General features: G+C 32.0%; 2 protein-coding genes across 7 annotated transcripts in view; one reads left to right on the top strand and one right to left on the bottom strand.

The window, feature by feature from the left end:
- Positions 1-23,015, top strand: part of LOC142342273 (protein Dr1-like) — a 514,279-nt gene that overhangs the window by 144,298 nt on the left and 346,966 nt on the right. The window lies entirely within an intron of this gene.
- The window catches only part of LOC142342853 (uncharacterized), an 81,834-nt gene that overhangs the window by 2,646 nt on the left and 56,173 nt on the right, over positions 1-23,015 (bottom strand). The window contains exon 1 of one of the 5 annotated variants that reach the window (XM_075394483.1): positions 3,780-4,276. The exons of 3 other annotated variants lie outside the window; for them this stretch is intronic. The gene's annotated coding sequence lies outside the window, so the exon portion shown is untranslated. One more of the 5 variants, XM_075394480.1, reaches the window with a different exon arrangement.

The following is a 23,015-nucleotide window of genomic DNA, read 5'->3' as shown; positions in this document are numbered from 1 at the left end:
TAGACAAACAAAATTAGCAGGGCTAGTTTTGGGCCAATCTTGGACTGGTATAATCCAAAAATAATTCGGATTGTAATCAGTCGGTCTTGTTTTCAAAAAAAAAAGTCCGATCTGTTTTACATTAATTAAATGAAAGAACATTTCAAACAAAAGCTCACTCCAATTGCCTTCCTAAATAGCTCCACCTTGTTGTATCTAGTTAATTATTTGAATTGAGAGCTTATGGTCGTTTTGACTTCTAAAAGCATTTGATTTTAAAATGAATAACGACTTAATGAACTTTGCCTCTATTTTTCTCTTTATTTGGTCAACTTGTGACTTATTGTCAGCAATGAAGGAATGCCTCTTTTTTCCATTGAAAATGAATTCAGTATTTATTTCAATTTTACGCCTTTAGTTATGGTTTTCTGGCTTTGTTACAACTAGATTTGAATTTTTTAAAAAATTTTTTTAAGTATCTGACTATTTTTCACATTTCTAATTTTGTCACATTATCACGTTTTTCATAGTTCATTTATCTCATTATTGGTTTTCAAAACAAAGCACAATTGATAACATTAAAATCCTAAAGATATAGATTTTGATTTTGACGGCTTCGACACTACTTTCTCGAAGAAACTTTTTGAATTTTTAAATTTCGTCTTTAACTGTCGCTTTTATAAAATTGACTGTACAGTGACCCGGTTTGATTGGTTTTTCATGGAGAAATTAATGAGCCAATACTCTGATATTAGTAGATAGCTGATAATTTTTATGACTCTGAAAACAATTGTTTTACAAGTTAAAAGAACACTTTTTAACTTCTCAATTTCGTTCCTTTTATTGTCTGTTTGTTGACTCCTCTCGTTAATTACATGCCAAATATGAAATTATTGTTTTCAAAAGAAAATTGCAATAAGGAGTGGTGTCACACAATCTAATGTTTTTAAAGAATTTGTTGACTTTATTGGCTTCGACAAGAAAAAAATCCATTAATTTTTGATTTTTGTCATGTTTGACGTTCTTTTTGTAGCCGCAAAACATATTCTGGAAAATTTCAATTCTCAAGCGCTTCATTTTGAAGAAGAAACGAACCTATTTATTATTTCATTCCGTAATTAATGGCGTTCATATCTTTGGAAATGTTTTTTTTTCGAAAAAAAATTAAAGGTTTACTTATTTTTGCATGGTTTTTCTTTTTTTTCTACCTGTTACCTAGTTTCATTAATGAGAGGGCAAATAATATTTTTTGTGTGCTTGCAGAACGTGCAATTGGACAAATTTTAAAGGCCTTATGGCTTTAGGGTTTCGATAGCGTTTTCTGCCATTTTTAACTGATTTTGTTTGTTTATTTGTTGTTCTTTTTGTAACCGTATAAAAAATTGAAAACCGGCAGTTCTTAATTCCTTCTTTTTGAAGAATCGGTAATCGTACACCTAAGGGACCTCTCAGTTGATTTCTAATGGCTTTCATTACTTTGAAATTTATTGTTTTATAAAAAAAACAAGCGAATCTTTCAACTTTACTGTTTTTGTTCCTTATTGTCTAATTGTTACAAGCCTTTTTTTGAGTAGCCCCATATCTTTTCTGGTGAATTGCAAGTTATTTTGTTAAATATCAGTTTTGTCTTATGCTATTTTGACTTTTTTATTAAGTTTTGTTTTTTAAAACGGACATGAAGTTTTTGATGTAATTAATTTTTGTTGTTGTTGTTTGATTTTGCTGTTCGTCTTGACTCGCTTTCTTAATATTTACACATCTCATCAATCTAATGCACCATTTTATACTCCAGCACTGAGTTATTTGCTTTGGAGGCTATCTTTTCGTTCATGCACCATTTTATAAGAAATACTTGAATTTTTGGTTTTTTCTATGTTCCACATTTGGTAGACAATCATGCCAAAATTGCGGATGAGCGGGGTCGAAACTTTATGTGCGATCGCACATTACCCAGTTGCTTTTTTTATGAATTTTTACACCAAACGTTTTTTATAGATAAAATGAATGCAATTAAAAACGAGAGAAAAGTGTTACGGGCCGTTTAAAGAAAATCATCTATCCGTATTTCCCTTTTTTGTCAATTTTTCAGCAAATAGCCAGGATGATCTAATTATTTTAAATTTAAAATGCAAATTTGTCGGATATTTTAACATCTTACAAATAGAATAAATTCAATTTGACCAAAACGTAAGTCCAGAATAATTGAAAAGAACAACCAGTATTCCGTTTAAAATCTACTGAAACTCATTGGTGTTTCCTGTCCATTGAAAAAAATTTTTAAGGCACTGAATTTAGGGCACTTTAAGATTCAAAGAGAAGCAAGCGTCTGAACATTCAGAAAATTGGAAATATCGTGCGTGAAAAATATCAAAACGGCAAAAAATGGTGAATGAAAAACATCAGTAAGAAAGATATTGTAAATCAGAGTACTCAATTTTTAAAAATCCATGAAGACAAACAAGAAAAAAGACTATTTAAACTAATTAGAACAACGTTTACTGTGATAATATAAAAATTTTCATTCATTTTCATTGTCGAAAAAGTCTCGCTCCGCAAAATGTTTGCCTTTAAAAAAATACGATACTTTAAACAAATATTTCATGCGATTTTAGAAACCAACATTATGGGAGCACAAGAGGCAATGCACCCAAGGTTTCTGGAGAACTGCCAGGTGAAAAAAAGAGCTGATTGATGTCGTAAATTTAGTTTTAGCCGCGGTAATTATACGGAAAGGAATTGAATGAATCTTGATGAGCAACAAAAAGATGAGCAATGCAATCTTTCACTCACAATTTAAATTTTTCTCGGTAAGGTTTTTTAAAAAAAGTAATAAAATGTATCGTGTAGTAGGTCAGAACACTGATATATGAGAAAAAGTAACTTAACTTATGCCGAGACCCTGAGTTAACGCGAGCCAACATGGTACATGCTTTCATTTCAGGAGCACGGGATGAATTAGACAAATTGTCAGCCATTTTCTATATCTGTAATATTTTTTCCTTTTTCTTCATTTTCTTATATTTCATTTTTTCATTCAAATTCGACCCGGTTATGAAGCTATTCTCAGTTACAGGCGAATAATAAATTATTACAGCAACTCTTGCTCTTTATGTTGATTACATTTCAACACCGTTATAGTGAGAGCAAAATTTGGGACCTTTGTGGGTTGCGACCCAACAATATTTTAATTGATTGCAATTTTGATTGCTCCACTGAGCCAATTCGTCCATATTTGTAACTGGATGAATTGTGCTTTCGCATATTATCAATAACAAATTTTTTGCGGATTTTGGTTTTATAGGCTACATTTTTAAGTTTCTGCGATAGCCATTCTTAATTTAGCGGCGTTGTGCTTTCTCATTGGTGAGGGCTATTATGAGTGTAAAACAACAATCATATACAGTTATTAAATAATATTCTCCTCTTTCGAGCATTTGAGTAGCCAAACATTTTCTCTTTTGGTTTTGAAGCTAATTAAAATGGCAATTCCTATTTCTGAGCACTCTAGAAATTTATTATAATCAATAAAATTCTTTTAAAAACTAGAAAATATAGTTGCAGAATCATAATTAAAGTGAAACTAGACATGCCTGCATAAACATTATATTATGAAATTTTGTTTTTTATTTTTGTTTAAAAAACAAGTTTTCAAGTACATCAACTTGTTTATTAGATGCGTCATACACTACCCTGTTTATAAAAAATATATACTAACCTTAAGGAGCCTTTTCTTGATTTCTGCTGCTAATACAAAAACTGTAGTCGAAAGTTAAAAAGAGGAAATTATCAATGCGACTAACTCAGTGAAAAGGTTGATAAAAACTGAAAAGGCCAATATCAATGTAAGACCAAAAAGTCTGACTTAAAGTGTCTCCAAGCGTGAAATACTTTTGTCTTTTCAAGTTGATTTTTGAGAGATAGAAAGAGAAAAAAGTCTGATTAGGGAAATTGCAGCTGCTGTTTTCTAAGGTATCAGACTGATATAAAACGTCTGGGGAAGTAACAAGTGACGGGTAAGTAATTCCCAGACAAATAGTTATTAGCTGAAAACTAACATCAGATTTGGGATTAAAATCTATTTCTCAAAAGTAAAGCTCCATTAATTCCAACATGAGCTCAATTCCCAACTGATTTTGAGCTGCATAGCTGCTTAAATTCAATAATGTTGTGTTTTTGTAGCTGGAAAAACTTCCTCCTTGTTTATATTTCAATGGGAAAAGTATTAAAAATAAATAGAGCAAACAAAAAGGCTCCAAGTTCAAAGCACAACTGTTGAGATGTAAACAAAGCTGATAACCGAATCTGAACAAGAATAGTGTTCACAAAGTAAATTTAAAAAACCTCATTGGAACATGAAAATAATGGCGGAAATTTTGTTTCTCAAAAAGGATCCGGCATGTTAGGTGGTGAACATTTTGACACTAATTGTTTACATTAATCGGAAATGAAGTGAAAGCTTCCAATTCATTTTGGTAACAAAAAACAGGAAAAGACTTGTTATGAACTTGATTGCATCAAAATTGCTCACTTTACAATGTACAGAAAATCATCTTGAACAGTTTTTTAACCGCGCGGGGAATGACACAGGAAATTATGGGCTTGAAAAAAACTGCCTCCTGAAATTTACACCGCCCTGCTTAGATATTCACATTTTGAAGTCTACAATTTTGACGATTGTTTTCTTCATTGAGAATTTATGATCAAAACGGATGAAAATTTCGGCATTTTTGTTGATTTCTTTTCAAAATCTCAAAATCGCCCGGAGCACACGCTAACTACTAGTTAAGAAGTATAACCAGGTATTCGTTATAATCTGAACATCGTGTTCAAGTAACGCCAGTTAATGAAGCTTAATGTAAAAATACGGCTGAAAATGTGCTGATTTTTACCTGAATTAATTGCGCCGATATTTATAAAAAAAAATGGCAACTACAAACTTGATATGGATTTCTTCTTTCGAGAGCTGCTTTATAAAAGCATCAAATAAATGTGCTGAACTTTTGAATGGCGCCACAGTCTTTTTTAATTGGAGCAACAGTTAAAGCTGAACGAAAACAATAGTTCCTTTACAATCTTTGTATCCATTATAGCGATTTTCCATTATGGTTTGAACACGGCTTGTTATAGAAATTAAGCATCGAAATGTAGACAACTCAAGTTTGCGTCGCTTTGATCTAAGAAAGCACAAATTTCATTGTTGCGTTGAAAGTAAAAATACAGTCTGATGTTACTGAAGTAAAAAAAAATAATTTGCATATAGACCTCCTTTAAAAGTACTCAACTTTCAATTGAAACGTAAGTCTTGCTTCGGAGGAGAAATTTAAATGAAGAAGGCGGCGTTTAAAAATTGATGCATCCCTACTTATTCCGAAATATCTCCTGGAAGATCTCCGATGAGTTCAGCAGTTTAGAAAAAAAGAGCATTCTAGTTTTACAATAGAGCTGACAGGACTCAAAAAATAAGAGTTTTCGAGCTGTGCATTTTGTAATGCAGATTTGATTAAACAAACTCTCAGAACTAACAATGGGGGTGGCGTCCATGCAATCAACAAAGACAACAAAGAAAAAGATAGGAAAAGGGGCTTCACCAAAGAAAGGAAGAAAGAAAGACAAAAAAAATACCAAAAACCAAACCAACTCTGTGAAGTATAAGAAAGTCCCATAATGTCCCGTTTTTGATTTTCTGAGAATAGATAAGTTTCGTACTGCAACTCGAGCACCTGCTGACAATTTTATAACATCGTTGGGACAATTTTCATATCACTTCTACCTAGAGGAGTTGCCAATTATTTGTTGAAAATTTGAGATATTGTAGTACAGAATTAGAAACCATTTTGTTTCTACGTTAACTGTTTTTCTCAATAGTGAAGACTTCAGAAAGGACATTTATTCATATTGAAATTAATAATTCGGATAGGTTTTCAATTAAGATCGTCTCTCAGCAAAACTAAACCAAAAAGAAATGAACAATTCCACAGCAATTTGCGCATCTTTATTCAGTCCTGCGCAAACTTTTGTAGCAATTGACAATGTTTTATGGGCCTTTTGCTGAAAAAAATCTTTTAATTTTTTTTCAGGTTCGACAATTTTGATATAAACAAGGATGCTCATTAATGTGCGTTGGCACATGATGTTCCGACCCGACATCATCTACATGTTTGACTTAATTGTCAACCTAATTATGAGATAATTAAAAATAGATGATGGAGTTTTCAAAAATCGTTACAAAACCGAACTACTAATTGAAATGCAAAATACCATGACTCATTAAAGCGCTCAGAAGATCTGCCAATATAAAGACTACGAGAAAAAAACAAGCACCAAAATAAGCAAAAACAAAATTTTTTTCACCGAATGTGATAAAAGAAGAGAAAAAGAAACACAAATATTGACCACTCACAAAACTTTATGAAATCGCATATTGTCCAACAAACAAAGCATGAGTTACGACATGACATCAATGAAAAAATACTTTTTGAATTACAAGAAATTGGATGGAACCTCTCAATGATGAGATTAAATTACAAGCTGACGAAAAGAACAAAATCTGAAAAGTATAAAAAACGTTTGAGAACGAACAATATCGTAAACTTTAATACTATTCGCTAAAAATTGAGTAAATTGAAAAACATCACTCATTCAATCCTCAATTAGAAGCCTGTGAGACCAGTCAGTATTTTACGACATGAAGAATTGAATGGCAAAAATAGCAATTTCAAAAAATTTTGAGCAGGAAAAGTGTCGAAGCCAATAAACAAAGATATTTGTGGTTAAAATGTTTCCAATACCGTATAAATTTTTAGCAGCAATGGGGTTCTTCTTCTTTTAAAATATGACTTCAAAAAGTCAACAAGTATGAACAAATATAAACAAAACCACGAAGTTTTTTAGAGAACCCGTTATTTAAACGACGTTAAATTCAATAGCTTTCAACGGAAGATGAAAATATGCTAAGCTATGCCTCGATGAGAAGGCAAAGATGTTTGTCAATCATAAGTCATCAAAAGAATATCACAATAAGTCTTAAGATTATGAAAACAACAACAAATACATGCAAAAACAAAAAATTCAGTAGAAAAGTGCGAGAAGAAAATGTCGAGGCCTTTTAAACCATAAGAGTTTCGCTGAAAGTTAATCTATGGTCCAATGGACTTCTTTTATAAGCCAATGGGAACCATCAATAATGGGATAACGTGATAAGATATCAAAAGGAACCAAAAAAACAAAAAAAATTAGAAATTTTTTTGAAATTTTAAAACTCAAGGCATCAAAGTCGTAAAACCATTAGTTAGCCGATAATCTGCTAACCAGACTGTTTTGATTGCAATTAAAAAGAATGGGGTCTTGTCATTACTGAGACTCACGTACAGTTCATGAAAATGAGTTTCATAATGGTTAGTGTCCAAAAAAGATTATTTTAATGTCTTAACAGCCATTAAATTCAATAGCTCTCAACTGAAGTCAATAAATTCAAAAAGTTATGCCTCAATAAAAAAATAAAGATGTTAGCTATTTCTATGTCATCAGTAGGACATCAAAATAGGTCTTATGATTGTGAAAACAACAACAAAAGCAGCAAAAACCAAAAATTCAGCAGAAAAGTGCAAGAAAGTGGAGAAGCCATTTAAGCCACAATATTTTTACTAAAAACTTTATCTATGACCCATTGAACTATATTGTACTATAAATTTGAGGATAATCTGATAAAATTTCAAAGTGAACCAAAATTTTAAAAACAATTATCCAAAAACTGATAAAAATATACGAAAACTGGCGGCAGCGAAGTCATAAAACAAATAGTTAGAAAATAAAACCACTAGCCAGATTCATTTCAGTTGCAATAGGAAAATGAAGGTCATGTCATCACCGAAATTGACTAACAGTTCACGAAAATTAATTTTAGATTGGATAATGTCCAAAAAATTTCTTTAAAATTATTTTTGAAGTCTTAACAACCATTAAATTCAAGAGCGTTCAAATGAAGCAAAAAAAAAAATACATTACTATATGCTTTGATAGGAAGGGAAGACATGGATGTTTTTCATCAACATGTTATAAATATGACATCACAATAAGTCCTATGATTCTGAAAACAACAACAAACACAAGCAAAAACCAAAAATATGCAGCAGACGTTTGAGAAGAAAGTGTGGAAGCCATTTAAACCATAATCTTTTTTTCTGAAAACTTTTATCTATGATCCCTGCCAATACGAGAATAATGAGATAAGATTGCGAAAGGAAACAAAATTACAAAGAAAACAAATATTTTTGAAATTACGAAAACTCGTGTTATCGAAGTGATAAAACCGATAGTTAGCTGATGAAACCGCTTACCAGATTAGTTTTTGTTGCAGTAAAAAAGGAGGGGTTCCTGTCATTAATGAGACTGACTTAGTTTTCATGAAAATTATTTTAGTATTGGTTAATCGAAAAAAATTTTTGAAAAATTATTTTTTAAAATCTTGACAGCCCTTAGTTGTCCCCTCAAAGCGCTATATAGGTTTACCTTTTACACATAAGAAAGCCAAATTAGTTTTTAGTTGGCAGGTATGTTCAATAGGACACCCCCAAAATTAAGAAAAATCTCAAAAAAAATCAAAATTTCATTAAAAGTTTCGAAAAATCAGAGTCGAAGACAAAAAAGACAGGAGAGATGCCTTAAAAACGATTTTTTCTTTCATTGGGTACCGTTTGACTGTTTATAAATTTTGTCATTAATGGATTCTCAATGTGAAAATGACAAGACTCTGAGTGACTAAAAAAAACCATAATAAATAGGAAAAATTGTCTAAAAAAACAGCTCTCAAATTGAATTCGAGTTTTTTTTTATAGTAAACTTCCTCAGGAGACCAAAACTAGCCTTTTTATTGATCTACTGGTGACACAAAATTGTTTTTTTTTGTAGCATGAAATGTAAATTTGTAAAAATTTTTTCATAGAAAAGCCTTAATTTGAAAAAAATTAGGCTAATTTGAACAAAATCATTCCAAAAGTGAACAATTATCACATGTTCACATAAAAATTTAAACCTCGATAACTCCTCGAAAAATACGAAATTCAAAAAAATCTTTTTAATTTTGAATTCTATGCTGGACGAGCTTTTTAATGATACCACTCACATTTCTGTACGATGAATATATCAATCGTCCAAAATTGACTGAACAAAAAAACCCAGTTGAGTATATAGTTCCTCCCCCCCACAAGTGGGGTCGGAACAAAAATATGGTAAGAAAACTCTCTGAGCCCTAAAGATAACTCTCAAAATTTGAAAAAAAAAATAGGAAAAATTGAAAAAAATTGATTTTCTTACCTAACCTTACTTGTCAGAGTCCTTAAAATTGACAGCCTTTTTTATTAAAAAAAAGAGAAACAGTATTTCAACATATTCAAATATGTTTTGAAATAGAATCAGAAATTGCTGCTCAATTGGAAATAACATTAAAACTTTCAGCAAATTTTCGTGGGATGAGACCTAATATAGTGTTGATCTCTTTGAATTTCTCAACATAGTTACAATTTTTAGAAAATAAAACGGTATTCCCGAGTTTTTGTCAGAGTTTGAGATGTTTTGAAGTGTTTTCTACATGGTATTTTTGTCCCGATAACTATAAATATTTTCTTTTGTTTAACAGCTGATGAATTCTGCTTATTCTCATATAAATTATTTTCAAGTAAGTTAGCATCGCGATACAAACCAGGCCGCACAGAACCGCCACTTAATTTATAGGCAATCAAAAGATCCGATGGTCCTATAGTCAAGAGATGCCAGTAGCAGTACTAGGAAACTTTAAAAGACAGATACTGCACAAAACAAACTGCGTCTACTTGCTTTAGGAGAACCCAAAGAAATATTCTCCTGGAACAAATAATTTTTTGAAGAACTTGAGAGGTTGTATTTTGGAACATTCTGCGCAATTAAATTGATTGCCCTAATCAGCTGTTTACTCTGATTCTGTTAATTTCCCCCTGAAAATTTCAGACTTCCGACTTCTTACTGTTTTCCAGAGGCAGTTTTGTGATACATCAGACACAAAAAGCGAGCTCGATGAGAAATTATTGAATTTTATGTAATTATAATTCAAGACTATAATTACACTTGAGAAGACGTTCATTTTGGAAAAGTAATTTGATTAGCCAATTCATGGCAGACATAATGCTGCCAACGAAGTCTGAAGAGACTGTCAACCAAGAAGAGACACAACGACCCTAGAAGAAATAAAATTAATAACAGCTAACTTCAAAACTTTTAATAACTGAACTGCGGAATTTAACTCCCAGATCAAAGTCTGCGCAAATCTTTATACAAGGTAGAGCGCTTAAGAAGATTTTAAGAAGTTTTGGTTAAAAAATCTCTCAAATTACCAGTTTAACAATTGCACGTGGTCTGTATGTAGTTTATAAGTATTATAACATATTTATAAAAGGCAGGCGCCCTTTACAAGATTTTAAGAAGTTATGGATAAAAAAATCGCAATCAGTTATTACTGGTTTAACAATTTCCACATGGCCAGTATGTGGTTTATAAATATTTTAACGGAAAACACGTTTTTAAAAGCTGCGAGAGATAATTCACCACGAATCACATGGCGATTTGAATACTTCAAGGGCAAAGGCGGGGCTAATTCTAATCCATGCGTGACCAAATAAGCCTCAAGTACATACTGCTTCAAGCATTGCATGAAAATGATAGCGTCCGGGAAATATATTTGTTTGTTGCTAGTTATTATTGCGAGACATTTATGCGGAACGAGATAATAAAACGTCTTGTAACGGATATCGTAAATCGACGAAGGGGAATTAATGTTGCTATTTATTTGGATGTTTTTACGGCCAATTATCCCCAAGGTTGTTAATTATTCATGACTTTGACTCTATCTTCTGGAAAAGAATTGATAAGGGAATTTTTGCGAGGTCGTAACTGCCATTAAAAATGTGGGACCGTTTTTGAGTTTATCACCAATGTTAACCGTAACCATAAACATAATAGATATGCTGTATGATTTTTCATTGAAGCATAAAATTTGTTTGCGTGTCCTATGAATTAAATTTTGTTGAACATTTCAAAATCCATATTAGGTCATGTTAGTTGTAGCCATGATCTTAATTTAAGCAAGATATGACAAAAGAGAGTACGATTAATCTTGCAAAGCCGTTCAGGTATTTGCCATGATGTTTTGAAAAATCTCTATCCCATTTGTTTCAAGAAGAGATAATTGCAAACTTTTGAGGCAATATCTCATCACTGAGGCAATAGCTCAGTCGCCAAGTTCATCTAATTTAGAAAGATTAATTTTCCAGCTAAGTGGCTAAGAACCGTATTATTATTATTCCACGGTGTTACTGTAGTTATTTTTTTTAAATAATTATAGTTCTATGTTCTAATCAAAATCCTTGCTTTTGTAAATTTCAAAAACCATGTTCAATGGATTAATAACTTGATCGATTATTTAAACGTATCAACTTTATTGTTCCGACCCCTCTTGAGGGGGAGGAACTATATACACAAATGGGTTGTTTTTTGTTCAGACAATTTTGACCGATTTCGATATATTAATCGTAGAGAGTTGTGAGTGGTATCATTAAAAAGCCCGTCCAGCATAGATTATTGAATAAAAAAGTTTTTTTTGCAATTCGTTTTCTAACGGGAGTTATCATGGTTTAAATATTTGTAAATATTAGACCGATTTTTGTTCACCTTTTCCGGAATTTTTGCCTAAAATTATGTCAATTTTGGTAAAAAATGTAAAAATTGTTAACAATAATACTGTTAATTTTATTTTGAGAGTCAAAAAATTTTTTTTTGACTGTTTTGATTTAATTTTTTGGCTAAAATTTTCAAAATTGAGCATTTTTCGACAAAACTTGCCCGAAGTATCTACTTTAGTCCATTTTGATTAAATTTGCCGAAAGTACACTCTCAAAAACATATAACACAACCCTTGTTGATTCGAAAAAAAGCCAGTTCTACTTCCACTTCCAATGAGAGTAGTCTGGAATTAGAATTTTATCCTTTTTTGCTAACTTTACTCTATGATTGTCAAATATGAAGCAACTATTTTTGATATTTTACATAACAAATTATCAAGATCTATTTCATTCAAGACAATTGAGTATTTTCAATGAACAAACAGCAATAGCAAGGCTGCTTTTACTCAAATCTTGGAGTGTTACGGTCGAAAGAAATTCGTATTGAAATCAGTCAATCTTTTTTTAAAAAAAATCAAAATTTTTATATTAAATAAAGAACAGAACAATTCAAAACAAAGTAAACTGTTGATAGGTTCAATTGGCTTCCTAAGCAGTTCCAAATTAAAGTGTCTTGTTTCTTTACTGGAAAAGTTATGATTGTTCTGATTTTTAAAAACGTTTGTTTTTTGAATAAACAATGGCTTATTGAAATTTGCCACATTTTTACTTTTAATTTGATCCACTTTTTGCTTAGTGTCGGCAAAGAAAGAATGCTTTTTCTTCATCTTCTGTCTAAAGAATTCTAATTTCAGCTTGCTGCGGTATTTGGCGTTAAGTTATTGTTTTTGTGTTTTCGGTACAACTAGTTTTCACAATTTTCTTCGATTTTTAGGCATTGTCCCGTTTTTTTTACGTTTTTTGCCGTTTTCTCACATTATCACATTATTGACAGTTCACACATCACCTTATTGGCTTTCAAAAATGCACAATTGAACATAGAAAAACCTTTAAAGGCATAGTGTATCGTTTTAACGCCTTGACACCCTTTCTCGAAGAGTTTGTTTGAGTTTTGTTTTCAATTGTCGTTTTTAATTTGTGATTTTAGTTGTATGATATTTCCTGGATAATTACAAGTTTCCTTGGTTTTCAATAGAAAAAAATGATTCAGTATTCTCATTTGAGTAGATAACTGATTGCTTCAAGACTTTGAAAACAACTGTTCTCAAAAATTAAAAAAACATTTTTAACTTCGCATTTCAAAAATATTTTGTATATGTTGCCTAGTCTCGTTAATTACAGGTTCCATATGACAATAGTGTTTTCAGGGGAAGTTGAAATTGTACAAAGATAATGTTTTAAAGGAATTCGTAATGAATTTACCGGCTACAACACGGGTTTTTTCTCAAAAAAATAAAGTAATTTTTGATTTTGTCTATATTTGGTGTTCTTTTTGTAGACAGAAGACAAATTTGCAATAATTACATTTTTCCAGCCCTTCTTGTGGACAAATAGACGAACCTAATTATTCAAATCATATTTAGCTACTGGCTTTTATGGCTTTGAAAATAATTCTTTTCGATAATTACAAAAGATTTACTTGCTTTTACCCCTTTAATCTCTGGTTTTATCAACTGGTTACCTATTATCAACAACGAGGGGTTGCACACTGCACCATTCTGTTCAAGAAAGGCTGAATTGAACAAATTTTGAGGGCCAAAATTTGGCTTTACGTCTTCGGAAGCGGTTTCTTGCAAGTTTTGATTGAATTTTTGTTTGATGTCTCCATTTGTTGTTCTTTTTGTAACCAACAAAAAAAAGAATACTTACAAGTCTTAATGCCCTCATAAAAAAGGTATGTGATCATAATAATATTAGATGTTTTCAATTGCTATCTAATGGTTTTCGTTGCTCTAAAACTAATTGTTTTTAAAAATATAAGCCAATTTTTTTCTAATTTTTCTTTCTTTGTTCGTTTTTGTCTAATTGTTACCAAGCCTAATTATGGAGTGGTTCCGTATCTTTTCTAGTGAAGTACAAGTTATCTTGTTCAATTATAGTTTAATCTGACAGAATTTTGACCTTGCTAATAATTTTTTTTAAAAAGCGGACATAATTTTTGGATGTAATAAAGTTTGTTGTTTTTGTTTGATTTTGTTGTTCGTCTTGACTTGCCTTCCTAATAATGACTGATATCATCAATCTAATGCAAATTTATTCACTCCACTGAGTCATTTGCTTTGGAGGCGATATTTTTGTTCATACATGGTTTTTGAGATTTACCTGAAAAAAAAAACTGAAATACTATCGGATGTTCATTTGGTAGACATGCCAAAACTTTGGATGAGCGGGTTCGGAACTTTATGAGCGAACGCACATTACCGAGCTTCCTTGTGTTAGTTAACTGCTGACATGTCAACTTGAGATCAAAAAGTCAATGAACTAAACCATTCGTTGCATTTTTTAAGGAAAAGTTTAAATATTTGCGGAAAAACACTGTCAATCAGTTTTGAATAATCTTTTAATAGAAAGATCAAACTGAGAAAAATGATTTCTCTCCTAAAATTTGTTAGTTTCAATGCCTCTCAGTTTCTTGATACATTTTAACGATGCAGCTTAGTGTCCGTAATTGCAATCCATCATATACAAGAGCCCTTATTGTTTTGCTGATTCTGTAACTGCTTTTGCCAAGCGCAATTTTTTTTGTAGCTAAACAGCAGTCAAATACACAATTGCTGCGCCATGTTCTGAGACACTATTTGCGAAAAGCAATGAATTTTACTCACCTGGCGACAATTAAATCAAAAGAAAATATAGTTGCAAGAGATCGATCCATTGTAGTAAGAAAAACAGTTGATGACTCGTTTTACAACCAGTGTAGTTATTAGTAGACACTGCTCCCCCTTTTCACTGTTCCCAAATCTCTATTATTGCATGCTTTATTATCAGTTCCTATTAGCTCAGACCATGTGCCAGCGCAGCAAATCCCACATGCCAAAAAACTACGGCAACATTTTAATATTTGTATGTGTGAAGTATCTTCTTACGTGTTGCTGTTGAGGTTATAGCTGACAGTGCAATATGGTGAGGTATCCAAAAGAAAACCCTAGCCGAAACTGGATGGTTATCTTGTAGGAATCTGGCAGAGAACTGGTTATCTTCCAAGTTCTGGCAGAAAGTTGGTTATCCTGTAAGATTCTGCCAGAAAGCTGATTATCTGGCAGAATCTGTCAGAACAGTGGTTTATCTGACAAAAGAAGAAGAAACCCATTGATGCCAAAAAAATTTTGGATTACGAGCAAACAGAAACTGAAAATATGTTTTAGTTCACTGCAAAAATTGTTTTCAAGAAACCGACTAAAATAGAGCTGTTTTCGCTTAAGAAGGAGTTTTTGGTGTATGTTTTGGAGCAAAAATCCTCACACGCAAATGTGAAGATTCTGAACATTAATCGTGCGGCAGCAACATTAAGGAAACTGTTTAACGAAAGAAAAACAATTGAGTGAGAAGTCAAATCCTACTCTCTAATTCAAAATTGCAGTGAACCAAAGGTTGTCCGATCTATTGATTTTTAAATAAAAGTCAAATGTAGACCTTCAGTACAACCTATTTATTTAAAAATATCACTGAGACTAGCTTAGCTCCACTATTACATTTATTAATGATATCGAAAATACATACACATTTATATATATATATATATATATATATATATATATATATATATATATATATATATATATATATATATATATATATATATATAAGTAGGTATGTTCCACAAGTATTGATATTGTCAGTTTCAAAATTTTTTTAAAATTCTTGTTAATGTAATACCATTTTTGTTATTATTATTCCTTTTTAATGATTAATATTATTATTGTTATTATTATTATTATTAATATTATTATTAGTTTTACTATTTTCATTACTATTTTTATTTTTATTATTTTTATTAACTATTATTATTTTTATTAATCTTATCGTTATTATTACTGTTATTTTTATCATTATTTGTATTCCTGATATCATTGTTATTGTTCCAACCCCACTTGTGGGAGCAGGAACTATATACTCAACTGGGTTTTTTTTTGTTCAGACAATTTTGGCCGATCGATATATACGTCGTAGAGAAATGTGAGGGCTATCATTAAAAGTTCGTCCAGAGAAAATTTCGAAAATAATTTTTTTTTGATTTTTTCTTTTTCGAGGAGATATCGAGGATTGAAGTTTTGTGTGAACACGGGATATTTGGCATGATTTTGTTCACTAATAGTGTAGTTTGTCTTCAAATTAGGATTTTTTGAATAAAAAGATGAATTCAGCATTACATTTGACGCCACAAAATGGACCAATTTTTAGTTTCTAATAGAAGAAAAGCGATAAAAAATACTAGTTCTGATCTCATAGGGAAATTTATATTATTAAAAAAACGAATTCTGTTTGAGGGTTTTTTAGAACACTTCTTCAAGTTCAATTGTTTTTTAAGTCACCTAGAAACTAGTCACCTTTCTTATTGAGGTTCGGTTAATGACAAACGTCATTTACAGTTAAATGAAGCACGATGAACAAATAAAATTGTTTGCAAGGAATCGCTCATGTTTTCTTAGCTCGAACTCTCAGTTTTGTAAATTTAAATGAAATTTAGATACTATTTTTGAGGTTTTATTAAATTTTTGGAGATTTATAGCAAAAACTCCGTGGTTAAAAATGTGCACTAGGTTTTGCAGAGAATATTAAGTGAATTTAACGAGTGCTTTGAGGGGGCTAATGGCTGTTTAGACTTCAATAAAAGTTTTTTCAAAAAAATTTATCATTAACCGATCAAACACCTATGTTCGTGAACTGTAAGTCAGTGTCAGCAAAAACAGGACACCCTTCTATTCTATCGCAATCAAAATTAATCTGGTTAGCGGTTTCATCTTCTAACTGTTGGTTATATGACCTCAATGCCACAAGATTTTTAAAAAATTTTAACATATTTGCAAATTTTCGTATTATTGGTTCCTCTTGAAATCTTATCACATTATCCTGATATTCATAACTTGCATTGGCCTTGAGAAGACGTTCAATAAATTATAAAGAAAGTTTGCAGAGAACCGCTGATGGTTTAAATGGCTTTGAAATTTTCTTCTCGCAGTTTCCAACTGAATTTTTGGATTTTGCCTGTTTTTGTGATTGTTTTAATAGTTATAAGACTTATTGTGATGTCTTATTGCTTACTTATGCAGAGAAAGTATTGTTGTCTTCTCCTTGAGGCGTATTTGAGAGCATTTATTGACTTTCATTGAAAGCTAGTGAATTTAATGGCTGTTAATCTTTTAAAATACTTTACCAAAAATTTTTTTTTGAACAATTACCAATCTTATATTCGTGAACTTTAAGTCATTCTCAGTAATGACTGGACCCCTTCTTTTTTTCACTTTACCCTTCTAAATTGATCTAATTACCGATTTTATCTTCTAACTATTTGCTTTATGACTTCAACGCCAGAAGATTTCAAGTAGAAATTTTAAAAATATTTAGAGTTTTTCGTATTATTGGTTCCTCCTGAAAATTTATTACACTATCCAGATATTGAAAGCAACCATTGGCTTAGAGAATACGTCCAAAACATCTCAGATACAAATTTTTTGAGAGAAACTTGCGGCTAAAATAGCTTCGACAGATTCTTCTCGCTTCTTTCTACTGAAATTTTGGAATTTGCCTGTATTTGTTGTCGTTTTCATGGTCAATGACTTTTTATACTGTCTCAATGTCGTCAAATCGAAGCATATTTTTAGCAATGGCGTTGATAATACGGGTTTGCACAAAAATTTTGTGTTTTTAGGGTATTTGTTCATATTTGTTGAGCTTCGAAGTCAAATTGTTAAAAAATCCCATTGTTTTGAAAGAATTATAAGATAATAGAGTATTTTTTAGTGAAAAGTTCATTTTTAATGGCTTCGACACTTTTAGCTTAATAATTTTTGAATTTCTGATTTTTGCTATTTTTTTAATTTTTAGTTTGCCGTAAAATGCTGACCGGTACCATACACTTGTATTTGAGGATTGAATGAATGATGTTACACAAAGCAGTCAGTTTATAGCGAATAATTTTGAAACTGTATGATATTATCAATTTTCTCCTTTTTTGCCGTCCTTTTTTGGTCAACTTGTAACTTATTCTCATCATGGAGAGGACCCATCTATTTGCTTTTATTTAAAAATTAAAATGTGTGTTGATATTATGTCGTTACTGGTGTTTATTTGTTGTACAAAATGCGTTTTCAAAGAAAGTTTTGTGAGTGGTGTATTTGTTTCTTTTGCTATTTTTCTGGCACATTCGCATCATCACAGATCCAGATAATTTTCAAATGTGGCCCAAACGAACGCATTTATGCTTTCAATATAAATTTAGCTGAATTAGTATAAATAAAAATACATAATATTCAGAGAATAGCTAATGATTTTAATGCTTTCAGTAAATTGTGTTTTCGCAATGTTTGTTTTATTTTGAGTTTTTCTGCATCTTTACTCCGTTCCTATGGCTTAGTCCTACCATAAAAACTTAATGACTCTTTAGAAACGACTTTTTAGAAATGGGTTGCATAATGACTTTTTAGAAAATTTATTCAGAACCTTTTGCTTAAAAACTAATGATTTTAAAGACTTTTAAAATTCTGTTTTAAAAATTTTGATTGATTTTTGACTTTCGCATCATCAATATTTCTTCTTTTTGTCGACTTGTTACCTAGTGTCATAAGGAAAAGTTCCATCTGCTGTATAGTTAGGAAATAGTAAAGTTGTGTAGCTATGGTTTTATTTGATTGTATTTTGACGTTGTTGTACTATAAACCAAAACTTGGACCTCTATCACAGTTTAGTTCTTCGTGATCTTCGCGAAAAATATTCGTAAACATTGTCATACACAAAAATAACAATAGCAATATTGATAACAAAAACGATCCTCGTTAATGTGCGTTCGCACATGATGTTCCGACCTCGAGCGCAACTACATTTTTGACAAAATTGTCAACCAAATCAAGAGATAACAAAAACAGAAGTTTGAGTTTAAAAAAATCATTACACAACTTAACTACTAATTGAATTAGTTAATACCGTGCCTCATTACAGCGCTCACGAGATATGCCATTTAGAGGACTACGAGAAAAAAACAAACAAACAAACAACAGAATAAGCCAAAACAAAAATTTCATCGCAAAAACTCAATAGCTAAATATAAAAGCACCTTTGGCACAAAAGTTGGCGTTAGGAAATAACATTAAATGTTCATGTATTACCAATGCATCAACGGTTATGAGTTTCTGAATTTTATGTTTTTATTACACATTTCTTTTTTTTTGTTCTCTAAAGCTTTATATTTCGGTCTAAGCTTAATTATAATCAGTAAAACTATTCAAGTTTTACATATACGGGTTTTTATGCGCCTTCTACGAGTTTATGATCAAGCTACTTTCACGCACTATATCCTGATGCAAGGATGATTTTTATCGATATTTATAGATTTCGTAGAAACTATTATTTCTGTGTTGCTCGATTTAAATGAAAGAATAACAGCATTTGTTTTCTGATTCTAGTTGATGAAAAACTTTTTTTAACGCTCAAGAAAATTAGCATCAGCTATCACAACATGCTGCTTGGTGAACCTATAAAAAATTTTTTAAAATTGTATGGGCAAAACTACTGTGATGTAATAGTGGTCTTATGGTCCCATTTTTGATTAACTTTTTTTGAAAATATTGTGAACCAACTGTATTGTTCTGTGTATTTGACGTTCTCGTAATGTGCTCAACTGGCTGCTACAAAAAATTGAACGGAGAACTGACCAATTGAAAATAGATGCACAGTCTACTTTCACAAGAAAAAGGAAAACAGACAGATTCAATAAAATCGTCTGAACAAACACAGTGCCTGCTCTATTGATCCCCTGATAGAAATTTGACATCTTCATAAGATCATGATAAGCGGATTTTGTTTGAAATACGGTCAACATATCAGCATACAAAATTCTATTACAATGCATGCATTTCAAGAACTTTTGCATTTTATCAAGATCTGAACAGGTAAACAATTCAATACTTACCTGGAAAAAGTAAATGTGTAAGCCTATGAATTTGAAATTTTGTTCCACTCGGCTGCCTCGCTAGTTCTTGTGCTATTTTTGCTTTAGAGTTTGAGTTCGATTCTTATTAATTTATAACTCGATTACTAGTAAAAATTTAATTAACAAGAGAAAAAATTTGGTTCAAAAGGTAAAATTTTTATGCACTAATGGGGCGTAGCGGATGTGTTCTGAAGGTTACTCTGCGGATTTTGAACAAAAATACACCAATACCAGTAATATAAAATATCACATTCACAGGGCGTGGTTTGCTTTACAGGGAGGTAGGTTTCTTTTAAAAGGCTAAATATTAACTGAATAAGGCCGGTAAATAGCAAGATAAACCTCGGACTCTAGTTACCATAACGCGCATTTTTATCTTAACATCAAAGTCAATTGAGAAAAGCAGCTGAAGACTAAATTAAGATAAGATCATGTGATAAAAATTCACTCAAAAGGCGGAGAGTATATCGAATTATTTCACACCTCCTCCCCCTTTGTGTGAAATTCCCTCAATTATTTCTCAAGGAAAAGTAATTGAAATTCAATTACTCATTTAGGAACAATTTTTGTAAAGCATTAATGTAAGAGTTCCTTCTGATTAGCTGCCTGAAAATGCAAAACAAATTCAGTATTTGGATTTGAGGGAAATTACTTTTTGGGTAAAATTACTTTTTATGGTTTTATGACCTTCTGAAAAGTAATTAAAATCTCCTACGCGGGTTTAGAGAAGGCCGAAAAGCAACACTGAATTTTAAAGCAAATATGTCGTACTAGGAACGTTAAAGTCGTTGCGACATTTTGGTTCTTCGGGGTACATAATTTACGTTGTCTGGCTGAAATTCAGTCTCGTAAGTTTTCGCTTACAAAATTACTCCCAAATTAAAACATTCTGCTCACATTAAGACTGCGATAAATATGGGAATCGAAAGAATACTATGTTAGTATAGGTGACCTAATATAAATGAAGATATATTAACTGAGGAAAACATACAAAAATACATTATAGCAAAGAAAATTTTGTTTCACTTATTGTCTTCCAAAATGCAAAACAACAATTGATAAGTTAGATACAAATACTATAAAATCTAAAATAAAAAAGAATCGGGACCAAAAAAAGTGATAGTAGAAACATACCCGGACCGAACTCCAGGTCAATATCAGTACTAGGGAAGTCTACATACAAGCATTTTTGTCAGTACTGGACAAGTCTAATTACAATACTTACAAGTCTGGCAAGTCCTGGTCCAGACTTGAATAACACTTGCAATTTGATTCTCAAGTCAAAACCAATTTTGCGTCAAAATTTTGAACTTCTTTCAAGATTTACAAAATTAATTTTCACCCACTTTACCGGGGTCTTGAAAATTCAAACAGAACTGATTCTAAATGATACTATACAGTGCTTTAGGAGGTCACCATTGGACATTTCAGGTAGTCATTTCAGGCTTCAGCCCATTTTGAAATTTTACATTTGCAGATAGTTGAAAATTAAAAGGGATCTAAAAGTAAAACTAGTTATGTTTGGAGAGTTTTTAGGAGTGTTAATCCGGTAAATGTAAGCAAATTGGGTTAAAGAAGCTGATTTCGGGCCATTTCCGATGAAAAAGAATGCTGAAAAATTAGCAAAACTTTCAGCCAAAAAATTGGGTCAGCCGGCCAGTTCATCAACACTCTGTTGTTTTTAGAGGTAAAACCAACACCGCTATCGTTATCAATTTTAACATTTTTTGGCAAAATTGGCAAAAATTGCATAAAAATGCGGAAATGTGTACAGCGAGAAGGAAAATCAGTCAAATGTTGACAAATTTTAAACCTCGATAACTCCCCATTAGCACGCAGTTTTTGCATTCGTTTCTGATTTTTCTGAAACTTTTATTCGATGTGGTTGACAAGTGACAGGCGTCAGTTAGTTTTTGGATGGCCGTTCTTTTTTAATTAAGTTTGCCTATTTTTTATTTTAAGTTCTATTTTTTTCAATGGCATCTCTTAATAAAAACAAAAGATGAACACATCAGTTGAAATTACCTTATATTTGTTTTCCCTTTAACCCCTGTAATGACCCCTGAACTCATCAGTTTAAATTATATTGTGGTTGTTATCCCTTCGACCCCTGGAAGGACTTAAAAAGCAGAAGAAGATTGTAATTTGAAAAGCATGATTACGCAGACGAAGCTTTCCTTATTATATCGGAGAGAGGGGGAAGCTTATCAAAGGATTAGAGATCGAATATCTCCAACATGGTTTACTACCTTGTGAACAGACAGCTTCCTGTCTGAAATGTGTTTGAACAAGTCAAAATACAATCTGAGTTCACAGATTTAGAGAACAATCGATATGAGGTTAATCAATAACATTACTCGACCATTGTTGAAACTAACGAATTGGGTTAAATACGGAAACAGATTGGATTAATTTAATTTTCTAACCGGGTATATTAACCCCCTTTTATGTCCTATTGTAGACAAAACCCAATGGTGTTATCCCGGACTTGAGTCTCAGTGAAAATCAGCACTGGTTTAGCACAAATTAATAATAAACATGCCTGAAACATGGTATCTCAAGTGAAAATTGCAAAATCAGAATGCACAGTTCTTATACCGACTGCCCTCTGTCGGGCCAGTGGAAACAGCCGAGTGGCCCTGTTCTGGCCAGACTTGGTGGCCGTCTGTACTTTATCTGGCCAGTCCCAAAGGTCGACTGCCCGGGTTCTTTCCAGAGAGTCTGACAGAGGAACTTCAAAATCAGTCTGTACATACTATAACAAGGTTAAGCAGACTAAACAGAGAAAGGTCATAGTTGATCTGAAAATTTCGAAAATCTTCAATCATTTTGTTCATGGCGCTCATTAAAGATGGCGATCCCTATAACTAGCTTGTTAGCAGGATGGGGGTGTTATTGCCCCGGTTACTGACGGGTTTGGCACTTGAAGAGATGTATTTTGGCTGTTGTAATTGTGGTAGGGACTTCCGATTGGGTGCATGGATGGTATTGACATTCCTATAAGGGAAATCCGGTTCAGTTCCAGCGCGGCCGCGGAAGACAGGTAACTGGCAACTGGGTTTTGGCTGGGGTTGGCACTCCCCACTGCTGGGTTGGTAATGATAGCCGGATTGCTTCCGGGTGTCTGGCTTGATTGCGACTGCTGGGATGGGATAATTGCGACTGCTGCACCACCCTGTCCTTTTTGCACTACCTTTATCAACGGATCTAATTGCGTTAAAATATGCGGGAAATGTCCATTG

The sequence above is a fragment of the Convolutriloba macropyga genome, chromosome 7 (genome assembly GCF_964194025.1).
Source record: "Convolutriloba macropyga chromosome 7, txConMacr16.3, whole genome shotgun sequence".
NCBI lineage: Eukaryota > Metazoa > Xenacoelomorpha > Acoela > Convolutidae > Convolutriloba > Convolutriloba macropyga.
The sequence above is the reverse complement of the archived record's forward strand: the minus strand, read 5'-3'. Positions and strand labels throughout refer to the sequence as shown.